The sequence below is a fragment of the Diorhabda carinulata genome, chromosome 2 (genome assembly GCF_026250575.1).
Source record: "Diorhabda carinulata isolate Delta chromosome 2, icDioCari1.1, whole genome shotgun sequence".
Classification (NCBI taxonomy): domain Eukaryota; kingdom Metazoa; phylum Arthropoda; class Insecta; order Coleoptera; family Chrysomelidae; genus Diorhabda; species Diorhabda carinulata.
Genome location: NC_079461.1, coordinates 25,640,682 through 25,660,866, shown reverse-complemented (window position 1 = coordinate 25,660,866; position 20,185 = coordinate 25,640,682). Strand labels below are relative to the sequence as shown.

At 33.7% G+C, this 20,185-nt stretch overlaps 1 protein-coding gene across 1 annotated transcript in view; it reads left to right on the top strand.

Moving 5' to 3' along the window:
* The first annotated feature begins 383 nt into the window (after nucleotides 1–383).
* Nucleotides 384–20,185, top strand: part of LOC130903434 (max-binding protein MNT-like) — a 61,983-nt gene continuing 42,181 nt past the window's right edge. Inside the window, exon 1 of the mRNA XM_057815527.1 lies at nucleotides 384–852. The gene's annotated coding sequence lies outside the window, so the exon portion shown is untranslated. The remainder of the gene's footprint in view (nucleotides 853–20,185) is intronic.

Here is a 20,185-nt window from a genome sequence, read left to right as displayed (position 1 = left end):
GAGAATAACACAATATATTGTTTAAATACGAAAAGAGAAACAACTACTTATGAAAACTATTTCGAAAACATTTATAACTGGTACTTTATTAGGTTTTAATTTGACTATAGAATTTATTTCTGTCATAAAAAATCAAGCAACAACGTGAGCAGCTGGGAATGTTAATATGAAAGTATTAAACTCAGCAATAGCGTCATAAAAAAATAAGACTAGGATAAAAAATTAATGTTAGTGTCAATTATATTCCAATTTACATTTATTTACACATTTATTTACACACTTATTCGCTGATCCTGAGCTGTACCGTACCGATTACTATTCCACCGTCGGCATCGACAAATATTCGATTATCACTCAGCTACTTTTCTCTCGAATAGCTCCCCAAATACGCTAAACCCACACAACAGATTGTACGCTTGTCACCTCGATCCACATAAATAAAATTTCAATTCATTGTTTTCAGAGTTACCGAGGGTAGAGTGTGTTTTGTGATGGTTTTTTAGGATAATAAATTCGTTTGAGTTCCTAAACTTTGGTCACCGTCGTGTGTAGGTACTTTCAAATACCATTTCAAGTTAAACAAACTCTTGTGTAACCCTGAAAAACACACGACGGTGATCCTCGCGCACCTATTGGTCGATAAAGCAGCCAGTGCACGTGATGCTCTTCCCGTAGAAACTAGAAAGTGTTGAGAGAGGACACGACATACTTTTAAATAAAACACTGATTCTAATAAAATTTACTTGTGTATTTCTAATTTCTTTTCTAAATTATTGTTTTTTGTAAAATTGTAAACAAGTGAATAGTGACAATCTCTCATTATTCCGGAGCAAACCTCATTTACATTAGGAGGTAAGTTATTAAATTATAAAATCTATTATTTGTTTCGTCTAGTTGTCATCTAGAGTACGTTATTATTTAATTGTAGAAAAATAGGGTGTTTTCTTCGCGGGGCATTGCCCGGGCTGATTCCGCGTGACGTTAGCATGTGCGCTAATGCTATTGGTCGAAGTCCGCAACTCCTTGCTCTCTCCAAGCTTCATTCTTTTGTTTATTGTAGAGATAGTATATATCTTTCAAGATGCTCTTATCACCTGTACATATGGATATATATTTTTAAAATGTTTTAAATCTCGTGATTACTTATATACGACAAACATGAAAACAAAATATAGATTTGCCGTTATTATGATATGACACGTTGTATGTGTATCGACGTGATCAACAACGTTGTCAAGTTTCAAACACCTTGCCACTCCTTTATAATTTAATTTTCTTATTTTTTCTGATAAATATTAATTTATTTTTAACAACAACAGACGTACAGGTCAATATTAAAATGAATCTTTCTATATAATTTAGAATTTCAATTGTTACTAACAAATTAACAGATGTTTCTTTGTTTGACGAAGTACGTACCAACCCAATTCAGATTTGTATAAAGGAAGGCGAGTGTGCTTATCTACTTAACTAGTACATTACTCTGAAGTTAAATACCGTACTAATATTTATTTATATATGTAAACAAATAATATCCACATACTTTAAGTGGTACAGAACTAATTGTTTTTATATTTAAACGAAATTTAAATTTAGTAATTAAGGCCCGTTTTTAAGTGAAAATGATTGACAATGCATATTTTCTGCAGACGTTATAATTTTTCTTATTGAAGTATTGTTGCAAATAACTGCTTAAATTTTTACTGTTACCCAACATTATTAGAGACTAAAGATTATTGCGTTAACGGCTTTTTTTTAAATCCCCCTATTCATATTTCATACGTTACGATGTGAATTTTTTACGGCTTAGATTATTTTTAATTTGTTGCATCATTTATTTAGCGTAAAAAATCATCACAGATAATCAAATCACATTTTAAAGTCATATCACTTATTGCAATCACATGACATTTCACGATTTTGAAAAGTAAACTTTAATTTTGACTGAAGTTATTTGGAATGTATTAAGGTTACGATGTCAGTATTCGGTACAATATTTCACCAGTTTTGTTTCTTTATTCGCTCAATATCAATGTTTCCAACCACATATTTGTTTCACGTTTTGAAGCAGTAATCATTATTTTACGCCCACACCTGTACAAATATGGATATACATATTCGATAGAATTTAATACCGTTGAAATTATTCGAAAAAGTGGATAAGATGGTGGACGAGGTTTGATTAAAAATGTTAAATGAATCAGAATGGGATAGAGATAATTGAAATAATAGAAATTAGAATATATTATACATTTAGCTTGGAAAGACATGTAGAAATTGAAGTTATTAATAATTTTGTCTATGCTCAAGCAATAAACACAACTTTATTGAACTAGTACAGTGGTCGCCAAACTTTTGAGTTAGTGACCAATCTTAGTATTTATAAACCTTTTAGTGAGCTACCTAGGAATATTGGACCAAAGAAAGTACACAAAGTGGAATTTAAACCAGTTTATTACAAACGAACATTTATTTCCAGTATTAATCAAAATATATAGGAAGTGTAACAAAAAAAGTTTAAATGTTCATTTCAATTAGAGGAGTAGAACTCTTTTTGGCCATCAAGTATTTCCTCCGGCAATGACTAATCGGCTGCAGTGATCCCAGACACTCAACCCGCTGAGCGTCACCGCGAGCTACTCAAAATTGTCCCTCGAGTCACCGGTGGCTCGCGATCGACTGTTTGGCGGCCACTGCATTTTTTTCTAAACTGCCATATGATTACAATTTATAAACAAAACATAAATGCCTCAAATATACGCGATTACTATTAATTGGATAATGCAACTCTGCAGCTCTAGAAATGTCAGTCAAAAATTAATTTTTTAGTTAAAACACAGTTTCAAAATGAGCAATATTATTGGAAAAATCGATGATAGTGATCAAGAAGAATTTGTTGGGATCCTACCAGAAGTTAGTAAAATAGCCCCATTAAACTTGTTACCTAGTAAATCAAGAAAACTATGAAAATCGTTATAATCTTTTTAAAGAGCGGTGCTTCGATAAAAAAGTTGTGAATCTTACAGAAAATGTGCATCTTGCTTATTTTTCCAAAAGATTGAAATATATTAAATCCTCATCGCTTTAGTCTGATAATCATGTTGAGAACTTGTCTTTCTACAAAAGAAGATATTAATATTAGAAATTACTAAAAAACTAATGGCGTTTATGAAGCAGAAATAAAAAAAGTCAAAAGTATTTAATAGGGGACACATCTATCAATTTCTAAAAGAAGCTCCGAATTCCCAGTCAGTAATTATTGTTTAACTTTTGTAAGACATTTTAAATTGTAAAAGTGCCACGTTCAAAAACTGACAAGGAACGTCATAGATGTGAGGTTAAAAACAATTAAATTTAATCGCTATATACCGTAAATACACGGAATTACATCCCAGTCATATTCCACATAAACATTTTTTCATCAATTACCAAAATGAAATGTGCAGTGTACAAGCTATTGGTGTAAACACGTTTGCTAAAATCCAATATGAAATTGCAAAATATCTGAATTTGGGAAAGGATACGTAGAGCAATCACTTGCAAACAAACTCAATGTGGGAAAACAAATATTTCAAGCTGAAGAAAATGATAATGTACAGATACGAAGTATTAGTACATTTAGAGAAGTCACGAATCAAGAAGTAGAATTAAAAAATAATTCACTAAGAAATATTAATACCTATTGAAAATTACAAAAATTGTACATTTGCTTTCAATATTAATGGTACAAATAATGTTGTAAGTTAAATTATTCTTAATTACTAGTTCCCAACGTTTTCAATGTTAACCGAAAGTGTTAATTAATTATTAAATATTTTGCTTTTAAATTACGGTTTTTATTTTTCTACGCGTAAATAAAACATTTTTTTTCATGAACGTTGAAAAAGTTTTGTGTGCAACTCGTGCAAAAAGTATTTATTGCACTCGACATGTTGTCAAACTCGGCCTCGTTAGACACATTCACGTCGCGTGCAATAAACACTTAGTTTTTGCACTTGTTGCATAAATAACTATTTCTTTCAAATGTTAAATAATAAATAGTACAGGTAAAATAGGATTGAACACGAAATTAAATTGGGCGCTTTTGATTTTCTACATTCTCAGAAGTTTTCGGTTACTAAATAAACCCAGCAAATCTTCGCACGGGTACGGGTTTTTGAAATTTTGGAACTTGAAACGCGAATAACTCGCAAACAGAGAGGAATTAGAAAAAAACCGTCCGATTAAATCTGCAGCTATTCTTTTGTTGGAGCCACTATTTCTGAGTAAATCTTCCTTGATCACGAAAGCCTGAGCTTCCGCTTGCGAATTTCCACCAGTGCGATTTCGAGCCAATTTACGTTCCAGGCGCACATAGAAACTACTCTTTAGCCCATTATTTTTGTCCCTGCAGTTTGTGTCGAAATCCTCATAGTTTTCGAGTTATCTGCAATTCAAAATGTTTTTGAGTACATGAACTCATTTTACGGTGAAAATATTGAGGTTAGGAAAAAATGCTTCAAAAACAATCTGTAGAGAATTTTGTGCTGTACATTTTTTGCTCTAGTACTTTTTTTCGAATTCCTCGTAGTTTTCGAGCTATTCGCGATGCAAACTATTTTTGAGTCTATAAACCCATTTTAAGGTGAAATTTTTGAGGTTAGGAACAAATACCTGGGATATTTTTTGTGGAGAATTTTGTACTCTACATTTTTTGTTACGGCAGTTTTTTTCGAATTCCTCATCAAGTTATTCGCGTTTCAAATTTTTTTGAGTTTCAAGTCCCAAAACTTCAAACATCTGTGCCTGTAATTTTGTTAAGAGCTAAGACTTATCCAGTATTCCAAAACCTCCCAGAATCTAGAAAATCAAATCGGCCCATTTTAATTTAAGGTTTTAGCTCAAAATCGCCTAATTTGCATGTACTAAAACATATATTTCTTTTAGCCCAGTTTTTACGGCTTTTTTTCGCAAAAAGAATAACAGTCTTCAAAAATATTATATCCATATATTCATATGGAGGAAATAGTATATTTTGCAACAAAAAGGGAAAGTACTTTTCTCACTGTTGAGAAAATATTCTATTATACAAGTTTGTTGTACAATTGTATTGTACAAGCTAAGAAGATTTCAAACGATTCTTCCTAAATAAATATACCTTTATTAGTTGATATTTCCTATCTGGAGCTTAGTTTTATTATCGATTTTTTTGTTCACGTAACTGCAGGACAGTCTTTCTAAGTATAAATAAGTATAGTAATTTTTGATAGGTGCATACAGGGATATTATATTTTATATTGATAGTAATTCTCAACGTCAAATATTATAACCAAGTGTAGGTGTATTCAAATATACCAAAACTACACTTTCGGAAATGGATTCAATTTCTGTATTTCGTCGCCGCTCACATTTTTTGGTATACCAATCGATACCTTTTCTGGAAATTTCCGGAAGAAAATCTAAAGTTACGTTTGCAGCTTTTTTCAATATCGCTGACGAAGTATTATTAAAATCGTCAATACTGTTAGTAACCATATTATTTTTAAATGGATAGGTATTTATGGCTTGTTAAACTAATGGAAATTCCGATTCTTATCAAAGCACAAATGAAAACTACTTCAAAAATTGAAATAAATCAATAGTTGAAAAAATAGAAATCACGCTTTTAGCAATAAATAATCAAAATAAAAAGTGAGAAACAATTTTTGACATATTGTTACTATTAAGAAAAGCATTTGATGTTTTCAGTAACATTTTGAAACTAACTTCGCGTTTTGTAACCAACAGATCTGAGTCTGATTCTCAGTTCAGGGACTGTCCCAATGTTGTTTAAGATTACTGAAAATTATTCAATGGGTAGGACTTCCCTTTCCATTATTCCTTTCTTTCCATTTTCGGAATAAGCTCGAAATGGATGGTAGTATTTCTCGGTGGGTCTCGTATGTAGGTAATAAATATAAATGCTTTTAATGTGTATCGTAACTAGTTAAGTAGTACAGGCAAATTAGGTGATTTTAAGCTAAAACCTCAAATTGAATTGGGCGGTTTTGATTTTCTAGATTTTCTAGAGGTTTTCGGTTACTGAATAAGTCTAGCAACTCTTAACAAATTTACGGGCACGGATTTCTGAAAATTTGGGACTTGAAACTCAAAATAAAAATTGAAACGCGAATACCTCGAAAACTATGAGGAATTCGAAAAAAAGTGCCAAAACTGTAAAGCACGAAAGGAATACTCACATTTTTGTGAAAGAGAAACTATAAAGAAGTCTGTGAAATTGAAATAATAATCAATCGAAATTGAAGATAGTGATCATGATCGCGTTCAAAGTTAGTTCATTAGATACCAAGTAGTAGTTCATGTGTGTTATGTACATGAAAATATTGATTGAACACAAACGACAATTTTCTCGTTGGCTTTTTGCTTGTTTACATGACGAGTGATGAATTATATCCATTGAAATTTCAAGTGCTTATGTGGCCAATCTACCTCTTCATCTCGTAAGATTTTAGAAAATTTCTTGAGTCGAAAATTATGCTAGCTTACCTGAGTAGAAAATACAGACCTTAACCATCATGATGCATTTGCAACGAAATCGTTTTTCTAAAGTTAAAACAGTTTCCATGTGCGCCTGGAACTTAAATTGGCTTGAATTCGCACTAGCGGGAATTCTCGAGCGGATGCTCCGGGAAATCTACTCAGAAATAGTGGATCCAACGAACAAATAATCTTTTTTGTAGAAAATTTTTTGCTCTACATTTTTTGTTCGTACAGTTTTTTTCGAATTCCTCTTAGTTTTCGAGTTATTCGCGTTTCAAAATTTTTTTGAGTTCCAAAATTTCGAAAACCCATGCCCGTAATTTTGTTAAGATTTGCTAGGCTTATTCAGTAACCGAAAACCTCTGAAAATCAAGATAATCAGATGCGCCCAATTTTATTTCGGGTTTAATCCTATTTTACCGGCACTAAAGCTTCTAGCGCGAAACCAATAGATCTGGGCTCGATCCCTATTCCGGGTCATCCGAATTATTTTTCCGTTACTGAAAATTATACACTTAGTTGGTCTTCTATTTCCTTTATTCTCCATTTCGGGTCAAAAGTTTCTGCCCACCCTATAGTTTGCGTGATACACATCAAATAAAAACAATACATCGATTTTGATACTTATTTTTTAAAAAGCATATTTTATAAATAAGAATATAGTAATAATAAAACTACATTAAAATTTTTTATCCATCGATATAACCACTTTTCGCTTTTATTATTTCAGTGCCTTATTTTGGCATACTCTGTCACACCTTCGACAAATAATCGTCTTCTATTTGGTTTAATTCGTTTTTCAGGATATTCCAAAGATGTGAAGTAGAAGTAGGACACTGATTTCTGACTTCCCTCTCTAATTTGTCCCACAACTCAATTGGTTTGAGATCGGGTGACTCTGATGGACAAATCATTACTTTCAGCATATTCTTCTTTTCCAGTTCTTTCAAATACTATTTGCACCGATTCGAGGAATGCTTGGGATCGTTGCATTGCTGGAAGATGATTTTTCTGTCTATCAGACACTGGACAGATGGTACTATGTTTTCCTTTATTATTTTTTATAGCCTTCTAACTTCAAAATCCCTTCATTTTCTACCAGGTCTCCAGTTGCCCTTCCTCCAAAATACCCCCTAACTATCACCGAACGTCCGTCATGTTTTACAGTTGGGATTACACATGGATGTAACATCTGCTCTTTCTTTGACCTGCGCACGACCACTCTTTTATTAGGCTCAAAAAACTCAAAAACTCATCTTAAAAGGGGTTCCTCCACTGCTACCCTTCCAAAAAAGCCAGCTTCTCTCAATATCCTTTTCCTTGTAGAAGTACTCAGATCCCTAGATTCATTGATCTGAGCTGCTACCTCTGGGGCCGTCGATCACGTTTAGTGATCAATAAAATACGTCATCGGTGGTTTTTCTATCGCCAAAGCTCCTGGTGGATCCTAATTTTTTAACATTTTTTCACGTTATAGTCCACGGTACGTCGAAGTATTTTTAACTGACTGCGTAGACTAAGAAAACGTTTCAACCGATAATTCCTGCGCTTGAATAAAGTAAACAAATAACGGACACAATTATTATGGATTAGTAAGACACCGTTTCGAAAAAAGAAAAATTTACTAAACTGAATTATTTTGAAATTTAATGAAAGGTATATGGGGTGGATAAAAAGTTTTGACCTGTAGTGTACGTTTGCAAATTTCATGTATAAATTCATAGACGACTTTTTTTGTAACTTTTTAAATAACATTGTTTAAAACATGTCGTTGGTAATTCGACATTTCCCAGAAAATGACAAAGTTTCATGAAAAATTACGAAAGTAGAAAAAGGCTAAGAATTAAATTATCCTTGATTTTTCAAATCAACTGACAGATAAACATTTTATGCTACCGAAACTTCCTTGATAATTCCTCCATATCATTCAGATAAACTCCCACCCTACACACTCTTCGTGAATCGTCGATGTTGCAGGTTTTCTGCAACCAGGTGAACCGGCTCTTCAGCCAAATGGCCAACGATAGTGAATAACGCAGCCGCAGCTGTATCCGGCCGCCCCCTTTTAAATTTAAAATAAGCAAATAAAAAACCACCACAACCCCAACCCTGCAAAGGAGCAATTTCTATATCAGGGCTTACTCCAACTTAAAAATCCTCCTTATCCTACCAAATTTAAACACAGAAAATCTCTCTGTTTTTCTCACCATTACTTAATGCCCTTAACAGTCTCATACAGTGTACCAATTATGGTATTTTCAAGCTAAATGGAAATTTTTGGCCCCACTTTAAGGCACTATACCTAATTCCACAGATATTAAACTTGGTATATGGGCGGAGCTGCAAAAGTTGGTTTTGTTATTTTATGCGATGGCTACGTCAATCTATTTTATTTGAACATAAGAGATTTTTAATATTAATTTGGTCACTACAAGATGTTCTTAGATAAGCTAATTACGTAATAACATAAGACAGAACTAAGCTGGAATTTCTGAAACCGTTGGCGATATTCATACTGAATCCACTGTTTACACTAGCACTACACCAACACTGACGATTACTCTGCTTAACGCTAGTTTCGATAATCAAGTTATCGTCTTCAGAGACTGAAGGTAAACTAAAATCTAATTACTTGACTTACCTGTTTTATACTAAAATTAATTCCAGCGGAAAATCTTCACTTTCATTGACACTAAACTATAGAGTGGGCTGTGAGCTAATGGCCCTTTGTCCCTATTTAAGCTACTCTTACATTTAGCAAATTCAATGCTTTCAAATGCATCCAACAATTTATTTTGAATACATTTTTTAACAATTTTACGTTATTAATATTTATATAATGATTTTGACTGGTAGCGTGAGGCAATACCTGATTTTCCGGTCCGTCCATATTTTACACGTGGTTTGTGCTCTTTAACCCAGACAATAACGGATCTCTTAGTCTGCCCAATTTACTTCTCGTCACAATCACCACAGCTAATTTCATTTATACCACTGTTTTACAAATTTGGTGTTTTAGCCTTTGGACCCTAACCTAACCTAACCAAAGGTCTTAGCAAAGTGCAGAACCGATATCCAACAGCGCATTATTGCGACTTATTTAGTGTACTTGCACTTTAGTGTAATTTATTACTTTAGTGTATATTGGAAACTACTCGCGATAAACATAAACTCTATTAATAATTTAAAATTTAGTTTTGACCGGACCAAGCTTGTAAACATTTTCTTTATTAAATGTGATTAATATATATTTTATTAATTATTTTTGTATGTTCCGGATCAACCTTTACTTTTTGCACTATACCGATAGAACCATTAACATTTAATCATTTTTTTTTATATATCATATCATATCGGATTACAAATTTATTTCTATAAAACTGGACTGAGTGGATGTAATAGACCTCCTGTGGCGTCATGAGACCCTACGTCTCGCACTCATTGATTTCGCTATCTGTCTCTCTCGCACTACTCTACATCTATTAGAGTGAAATTGCAAAATATTTGAATTTTTTTGTGATTTACACATTAAGTACTTGTTGTATTCAAAATTTGAGCTTTCTATGTCTACTAGAAGTGCCTTAGAGTTCTGATGATCGGTCTGTCCGTGAGTGACGAAATTAAGAATTTTGACTAATTATAATTCTTAAACTACTGGTTCAAATTGAATTAAATTTGAAATATACCGTGTTTATACAATGCTTGCTTGGTTACTAGAAATACGGGATTCTAGTTTGGTCTATAACTAAATTATAGGGGGTCGAAAATGGCCTAAACTCTTTCAAGAAAAGGATGGTACAGCCGTGCCGCTATATTTTGCTCGACTTGGCTTGGGCACTGCCGTACCCTCAAATTTACTTTCTAAAATTGTTCAAATATAACTATTAATCAGAATGTTGAGTGAAATATAAAAATGAGTTAATATATTATGCATTTTAATTCCGAACCTCGTTTTGAACACATAAAAACAACGCAACCGTCGAAAAAGTACAGTGTACTACACATGAGATTTCTCCCCTATTTGATTTGCTGCTGTCGTTTTAAGTCGTTTCTATAAAATTCTGCATCGATAGAAATTATGATTTTTATCATTTGTTCTACAATATACTATTTTTGTATGTGTATAGTATCGTATCGTGGTACCGAACCAAATAAATAGTTCCATAATTAAGGCCAGAAACCATCTTTCAAAAACGTTTTTCTACTGAAAATACCTTTTTCGTCGACATCTACAAAAAACGCATTTTTACGTACTAATTTTAGTTTTAAAAATCGAATAGTTTTGAAGGCGAATATTTTTCATTTGTACAAACTTTTCGTCTGCTGTGGTCGTTTCGATATTCCATATTCCAGGTCATAAAAAGACGGAGTTTTTATGTCCTCACATGATTTTGAAATGTACATTTTAAGTTATTGGTAATAATTAAAATTGAATTTGTTCTGAAATTGAGTGTGTATTTTATTATCTCATTAAATTTCTTGGTTGTTAGTAAAATACTAAACGTTTTTCATCTTTAACAGCACCGAACTTTATAAAGTCTTCATTGTGTCAACTATTTGTCAACTATTGCCTGCATTACCTCAATTTTTTCCACTTGGTTTTTCAGATTGATAGAGTGGAAACTGGATCCTCTTAACTTCCTAAAGTTGCCACCAAACCAATAAATCCTACCAATCATTTACAACATCCTTAAACCTTCAAACTAGGATGTATGTATGCATGGGTGTATATCAGGGTATCAGTGCGACCCAGAAGATCGATTGTGTCCATTTTTCTTTCGTCTACACTTGATATGCTCAGTTTTTACAGCTGTTCATTGATCACACTCCTTTCAGGATGGCTCTAGCTGCCAGATATTTTTATCTTCTTTTTGAGATGCTCCCAGATATAACGTCCTGGAGATCCTTTATCTTGAGGCCGTGTACTGGTATTTTCCTAAACCTGTAGGTCTGGATGGTAAGATAGTTTATTTATCTTCACCTCCAGAATCAGCTCATTATATTCGTCCTCCACGTTTCTGCTCCTGGTAAGAAAGAAGGTGGTAATGTATATTTTTGATATGCCTTATCCCGTTATTAGATCAATTACCTTCCAGCTGTTGAACTGTGGCATCTCAAGTCGGTATCACGCTGCTGACTGTGGAGCTTCATAATCGACGAAAATGGAAGCCTGTCCTCCAGAAAACATCTCTTCCGCTAGTGCCTCTTCTACTAAAGATTGTTCATACCTACTGAGTCTCAAAGAACGCCAAAGAATAGACACTTTCACGAGCTTTGCTGCAGCTGCGTTGCTATCCTTCACAGAGTAGGAAACGGTATCTTTCACCGCTTCTTCGTTTTTGATGCTTTTGTGAATTTTGGATTGTGTTACTTTCAACCCTTTTTTTTTCTAACGTTCGTTTATTGTATAGTAAATTAAAAAAATATATTTTAAAAGTAGCTTAAACCAAGTTCAAGTGAATTGTATAGTTTATTTGGAACACTGTATAGTAAAGTATCCTTATGATAAATCTGTGACTGAAATTACAAAATTAGTATAATTGCTAATCAAATTTTCTAGTACAGCTTAATAAATTTTATAAAATGTTCTGTGATTTTCTTAAATTGAAGCGAATTAGTTTGTTTAGTTAATTTACTAAATTGTATTGCATTAAAAATTCCTACACATTTTGGGTAAAATTTTCCAAAGAAATTTCTAAAATGGGATTGTTCCTTGTTTGTTTTATTTAATTCAATTTGTGACTAATTATAGCATACCAAAACAAAACTAGTTTTTTATCACGCCATTAGTTTACAAATAAAATGTATTCAATTTATCAGCTTATCACAGTCCAGCAGTGATCTTCACTCTCTTTCAAAGTTAAATGGTTTACTCACGTTACTTCAATAAAATTATAGAACATGTAAGACAAAAAAATCCGAAGGTATGTTTACTTAAATACGTAGTCGTGAAAAAATAGAGATTATTATTTGAAAATAGAGTTCACCCTATTTTTGGTCGTAATTAATATTTTCAATATTTTTTTCGCCAATAAAAAACCATAATTCCTCGATTTTTTTCAAATGTAAATAAAAAAATGAACAACTCATAATTTAAAAGAAAAATTTCGGTTAGGCTTTCTTCATGCATTCTTTGTAAAGTTTCGTAATTTTTTTTAACAATAAAAAAGTGGTGAGGTCTTGTTTCTTAAACTTGTGTTTCATTTTTATCCCTAACGTGCCGAAAAAATAAACAAAATGAAACAAAAAAGATTGAAAATGTATTACTTTGATTTTTTTGGCCAAAAATAGAACAAACATTTACGGAAATACTATAATAATCTGGCATTTCCCAGTTACTAAATTAATCATACGAGATACAAAAAAATTAGATAAAAACTTTAGAAGAACCATATTCAGGGAGTTTTTAAATTCATGCGATAAAATTGAAAGTATTACCCTTAAAAGGTAGTTACAAAAATTAGTGAACCCTTAGTTTTTTTCAAGATGATCTTTTATGGAATAATACATAAAAAACTCCTTGTTTTAGTTGAAAATACTTTTCATTCTTAGCTCCAGAGAAAAAACAATAAAAACTCAATTTTAGTCACCACATTTTAAGGGTGATATCTCGGATGGGCTGAGAAAATTTTGTTATAGAAAAGACCCATATTGAGCTCCCACGAACAACCTTCTCCTGAATTTTGTCGCATAAATTTAGAAACACCCTGTAGATATTGGGTGTCATACACACCGCAACCCAAAGGACCTATTGTGCTCCCTTCCTTGCTACTTTTCTGGAGAACCCAGTGTTTACATCTGATCCATTAATCCTACTCCTTTTAAAAAGTTTAGAGTGTGGGATGGCTGTAATTGCCAGAGATCTTCATCTTCTATTTCATATGCTCCCAGTGCAGTGTTCTGGAGTTCCGTAGAATTTTACACTTCGAGAGAATGTGGATAAAGGCAACAGAAGCGACCGCTGCATTATCTGCTTAGTTGAGCGACTTCAGGCGACAGTGCCCCGATAGAATTCCTGTTGGTATTCGTAGCTTGTTCTGACTTAGTCTTATACATTCAGCAGAGCTTTACATGTCTCCCAGGAGAGTCTTTGCCTGCCTCAGTCCCTGTAAGTTGTTCCAGTAATTAGTTTTACCCATATCTACCTTCTTTTTCTATTATTATTCAGCTGCTATCACAGAAGGGCTCATCTGTCCCCGCTTTTGCGAGCATGTTGGCTTTTTCATTTTCCTCCACTCCGGAGTTATTTCATCCTAGTGATGGAAATTAAGTAGGTCTTATTCGGGTTGACATTAAGTGAATTCTCAAAGCTCTCTCTTGTGTGAATGACTAGGTCGTTTCAGTCAGGCTGCATAAGAGTTTGTCTCCTACTAGTCTACATAAGTGGGGATGCGACTTTCCCTCGTGGACATCCCCTGTTAGCAGTAATAGAAATAGTAGCTATCCATCGGGAGGTTTAGGTGGTCTTTTTCCTTCTAGTTTGTTCATTTCTACGTTCTTAACAAATCTACTGTATTTAATTCTTTTTATATGTTCGTTCCAGAATTTTCGTCTCTGTCTTCTGTGGTGTAGAGTTTTTCCTTATTTACTTCTTAGTATTTTTATTTCCACTGTTCACATCGTCTGTAGTGTCCATCCTACTCATATCTGGTCTGACTTCTGCAGCGTATGTAATGATAGGTCTTACAGCCGTCTTATATATCTTGATTTTACTTTCAGTCTTTAGATATTTGTTCTTTCAAACTGTATCATTCAGACATTCCTAAATTAGAGCCGCTTTCATGGTTTGTTCTCTTACTTCGTTAAAAAGGTTTCCAATACTTGGTATTTCCGCTCCCAGGTATTTAAAATTATTCACTTGTTATTTTATCTAATACAAATAAATGACAACTTCTTTGAAATAATCAGCCAGCTTTTTTACTTCCTGCAACAGAAACCATTTTTTTTCAAAACATCTTATGATTATATTAATGCTATGATTGAAAAGTATGTCGTACGAAAAGTTTTTTTTTATTGTCCTTATTAAAATGTTAATTTTAGTAACTTTACTAAATCTGTTGTAAAAATCCACTGCAAGATTGCAAACTCAAGACAAAATATATAAAATAAAATATAAAACCAGAACAGTATGGTATTTCTTACCACAATAATTTTAAATATACTTTAGCATCAGTGATCCAGAGATGTATAACATCTAAGTTGTAGCCAGAAAATCAAATAAGTCATATGACAATTTGCACGTTTCCAGTACTTATGAACATTCAATTTATCCTTTGTATAAAACATGCCAATTTGGAACTGAGTATCTTTTTTCAATATTATTTATTTATGTTATCTAGATTTTTTAAGCTTCTTCCTTCACAGTTTTTGTGTGAAAACTAATTGACTAAATCAAAATCTTAAAATTTGTATATTGTCATAAAAGAAGTTTTTATGGCCTTTCTTTTCTCATGTGTATAATCTTCTATTCTCAGTTTGGATAAGTAATAATTTCTTCATGTCATTTTTATACTAATCTTATTTCGTGTCATTTAACCTTGCAGACTACTTTTCCTCTGGGGGATACGTAAACTAGACAAATATTCAATTATTGAGTGAGTTTACAATTCTCCTGATTATGTTATGCCCACACAATCGAATAAAACAGTCACCAACACCTTGATTCTCAAGTTTGCCCAGCATTTGTAGTGCGGGAAGAGTCTACCTTTTTATTGACACTGTCATAAACATATGACTTTCATCTACAATATCAATTTTGTCAATAAAATCCAGATCTGCAAAAGTTCATAATCAAATTTAATGTTCGCTCTTTGTGTTGGTTAAGATCCATTTTCACAATGGATATTGCAAACTGTGGCTATTGGAGCTGAACGTATTCAAACTTGTTTTCATTCATCTCTCACATAAAATAATGTGACATATTAGTTGGAAAATATGCAGCGTAAGCAATAATTGTTGCTATAAAAATTCATTTTCCATATTTCTGATCACACCTCGTATAATTATCAAGTTATTTAGTCGCTCTTACTCAAAATCTACATTCAATAGAACTTTGCTTATCCAAACTTGTTAAACATAGTGGTACACATTGATTTTGTGATCAATGAGAAGATACATACCAGCTGTTAGCTAAATTCCAAAATACAAAACATCCTTTGTTTATGTAAAGGGATTTTAGACTATTGGGTGGTCCTAAATACTTTGTATTTTGAAATTTTTCAACAATAAACATTTATACTATAATCAGAAATTTTCTAAAAAATAATATATCTTTTCCAAAATGTAATGAATGAGTCTACTTGTGAAGTTAATTTGCCGATACTTTAGTCTATTCTCCTTGAACTGAAGGCATATTTAAAATTATGCAGGATATCCTATTAAAAAACCATTATCTTATCATATCTCCCAAAATTTACGTCTTAATGAACTTTTAATATGAAGGGTGATTAAAAAAGGTTAAAAGTCGAATAAAGAAATATATAGGTTATTCAAAAACTCAGGTCCGTATCGAATGACGCACAAACTTTGTCGCACACGCATCCAAAACGCCCTATTGATGACATTTGCATTGGCATTGTTACATTGTACCCGCCGATTCTGTAATGTGAATCGTTTTTTCGTTTCAGCAGCAGAAATTTATAGTAAAAAATTCGAAGTGTTTTGCCAAAAGAGCTTTCAAGTACTTAAAATATTCTTGTTTATGATGAATCGCATTCAGGTCGATCATCAGTGATGCTAGATAATTTGCTCGATACCATGGATGAAAATATTCGTGGGCTTGAATAATGAGGTACACAAATTGAAAAAAAAAATGATTTGTTCCGATTTATTGGATTTCTTACGTTCGCAAAGAAAACATCACCATCCACAGTTAAGAATAAGCAAACAATGATAACATGCTAAGCTATGGTAATCATGTTTTGTTATTTGAGTTTATGCATCAAGGGATATCAATAAATGTAGTCGCCTACTGTGCTATTCTAACTAAACTAAGATGTGTGCAATACAGAATAAGCTACGTGGTGTTCTAATGTCTCAACCCCACTTTTCCATTCATACCCAAAATGTTTCCTTCTTCTTCATCTTACGTTTGGACTTAGTCCTATGTTTACATCAATGGTTGCCTAGCTGCAGCTGGAATGATGAAGACCAGCTTACATACCATCTTGTAGGTGGTCGTCCTAGTGCCCGGGATGTATTCGGTTTTTCTTCCTTTGCAATCTTTGCCAACCTGTCATCTGACATTCTGTCCACGTGGTCTCTCCATTCCCTTCGCCGATTTCTCGCCCATCTTACTACATCCTGGATGTGACATATCTCCCTTATTTCATCATTTCTCCCCTGGTCAAATAATGTGTCCCGCTATTTATCTCAGCGTTCGCATTTCAGTAGTTCATAAAAGCCGCTTAGCTATGGTGTTCTCTGCTCTGGTCTCTATTACGTATGTCATTACTGGTCTCACACAGGTCTTGTATATTCTGACTTTGCTCCTGGTAGTCATATATTTATTCCACCAAATTACATCTCTCAGATACCCTGATATTAATGACGCCTTTGTTGTTTGAGCTATTACTACATTCTTTAGATTTCTATTACTTGTTATGTTCGCTCCTAGATGTTTGAATGACATCACTTGTTCTACACTCGTATATTGCGAGTTTACATCTTCTCGGTACTCTGGATACTGTAAAAAATTTGGTTTTCTTCGGGGATATTTGCATTTTAAAAGCTTTCGCTATTTGTTCAAACCTCTACTAGCCTATAGTAGCCTTTGTAAGTTATCTTCGTCTTCTGAGATGAACACTGCGTCATCAGCATACTATTTTTATTTCGTTGTTTCCCATGCGGTATCCTCTTCCAGCTCGCTTTACCTCGTTTATAATCTCATTCATTATGATGCTGAACAAGATTGGTCTGAGGCTGTCTCCTTGTCGGATGCCGGATATTCTACTGCTCAGTTTATTTTCCATTCTGATATATATGTTATTATCGGTGTTCAGGTCTTCGATTACTTTTATTATGTTGGGGTGAAAAGTGCAAAATATGAGCTAATGAACTATCCACTGTAAAGTTCAGACTATCTAAAAGAATTTCCCGGCGAAAAGCGCTCCAGCACAGATGACTAAATGAAAGATTCAGTTTCAGTCCCATTGTAGCATTGACAAAGCTTCGCCTGCTCTCCAAACTTTTTGAATTACTTGGCGTACATGTATTCGTTTTTTTAATTTCCATTTATTTTTATCCCCATTTCTTCTCTCTCTTTTGGTTGTGATTTTTGTAATTATTCACATCTTGTCTGCGTACGCTATTATTTAACTTCCGCTGTTTCTTGTGCTTTCTTTATTTATACACTCAAGTCGCACACTCATGATCATAAGTCTTTAGCAAAAAATCTATAGTCTTCATTCTTTTTCTGATTTTAGCATCTCACAGCCATTAGTTTTGGCTTTATAATGATTAGTCTATATTGTTATGGAGTTTTTTTTGGCAAAGAAAAAATATCAAACGAAAAGGAGTCTTAAACAGTGAAAAATAGTTATAATTCCCACTAAAGAAAGTATATACTATCAATGTTTAGTGTTTTCTCCCCCTCATAACATCTTCCAATCGCTTTTTCATGTATCGAAGTTTCTTTACTCGATCTTGTTCTATTCTATCGCTTTCTTCAGTGATCGCCGTTTTGAGGTCCTATTTCGTAGCTGGTGCAGGATTTCTAGCTCGAACTTTCCTCTTAGGTTCATTCCATAAATTCTCGATCCTTGCTTTTAATGAAATGCCCGTACAGTACATCCAGGAACCTTCTCCAAAAGCCAAATATTCTTTTATGCAACACTGCGCAAATCTTTCTCCAGGTCTTCTGTAGACTCGTCCTTTTCTATCGCTACCATGCAGGCACACTCTGCTTTCTTCTGACAAGGGAACGGAGCCCCTTTGTTCGACAGTCCAATTAACGTCTTCTCTAGCAAATCGTAGACGGACTGCTCGGTGGGTTGGACTTAATTTGGGGCCAATAGTTGGTTTCTTTGGTTCAAGGTTAGCTGTCTTTTTCTCACTGCCCATCCACTCACAGCCACTCCTCTCGTTTCTTTGAGCTCATGTTGGACTGAACATCAATCTCTTGGTAACGACGGTAAACGTTGGAAAGAGCAGTTTGGCTCATGTTCAGCGCACTGGCCACTTCTCACTGACTCTGGCCTTGTCTTAATAGGTTGAACGCTTGGGAGCTTCATTATTAGTTGCGTCTAATTTCAGGTGGAATTTTTGTTTATTGTTAACGGATATGTGTATTAGAAGACGTTTAATATGCTAACTGATAGTGGTGGATCAGATAGATAACCTTTTATAAGGCTGAGTTGCCCCTAATTAGCACTAATGTAAACCAACATAAAAGGGTACTTACCGATCATTGTTGGACTGTACGAACAAGAAATATTCCAAAAAGTACGTTGCATGATAAAAACCTCAGCTTTGATTCCTGGGGAAGAACCAAAAATCGGTAGATTCAATAACACATAATATGACCAATATTCGATTAGAAGAACCAGGAACTTCCTCGAATACTAGTGATTCCAACGAAAAGGTTAGCTAAATCAACTTCCAATTTGGCCTAAAGAGAATTCGTGAGTTCTCCTCTGTGTTCCACTCACGAAACAATTATAAGCACTTCCAAGTCATCCATATATTAGCAAGTCCACGGATCTTCAAATTCTATCAACCCCATCGACTACTCGCGATTAAGGTATTAATCAAAATGTCCACGAAAGGTCTCTATTGCCAGATGCTGCAAAAAAACGCTCGAGGAATGGAAAACAAGCTAAAAAGGAAAAGAAACATAATGAAAACTAACTGCAATAGAGGAGGAAGGAAAAGAAACCAAAGGTGGAAATGCCACAAAAAAACGGAAAGGAAAATCAAAGGAAATAATAACACTAACAAAAAACAGCCATTAACTGAACTATATCAGTCAGAAAAAAACCTTACGTAGTATTCTTGGAGGATAACGACGAGGACTGGATACAATACTTCAATTGCCATTAGTTGTCTCATGAAGCTTGTGCTATCATTCCAGAATGTTCAGACCCCTAAATATGTGATCGGTGTCAGATGTTTCAAAACTGTCCAATTATGAGGATTTGGAGTGAAGTCTGTCCGGTATTACGTGCCACTTGCAGTGACTACACTTATTCTCACCAAAGTTTAATTTGTGGTTCCGAATATGCTTTTGAAGAAGTTCAACTTTGTTTGTTTATTTTTATTTTAATATTTGTTGAGTTAATTAAGTTGTCAAAACACTTTCTATTTCCAAAACAGTTAAAGATGGATACAGGACATGGCACATGAATTATATCGAGAAGTTCTGAGGAATCTAAAAAATAAATAATAAGCAGGGAGTTAGATTTAAAATAAGAAAGTAAGTAATGGCCACACACCCTTTATACGAGGTCTGGCCATTAAATAACGAGACTGGCTACAAAAAAGGGTTTTATTATAAAAATTATTCTACACTCGAATGCTCCCCTTCAATATACTCCCCTCCCCTCGCCGCACACCGTTCCATACGTTTTTTCCATTGATCGAAGCAGTGCTGGCAGTCTTCTTTGGGCCTTTAGGAGATCCGCCGTTTTTTGCTTTACCACTTCCATCGACTCAAATCTGGTCCCTTTCA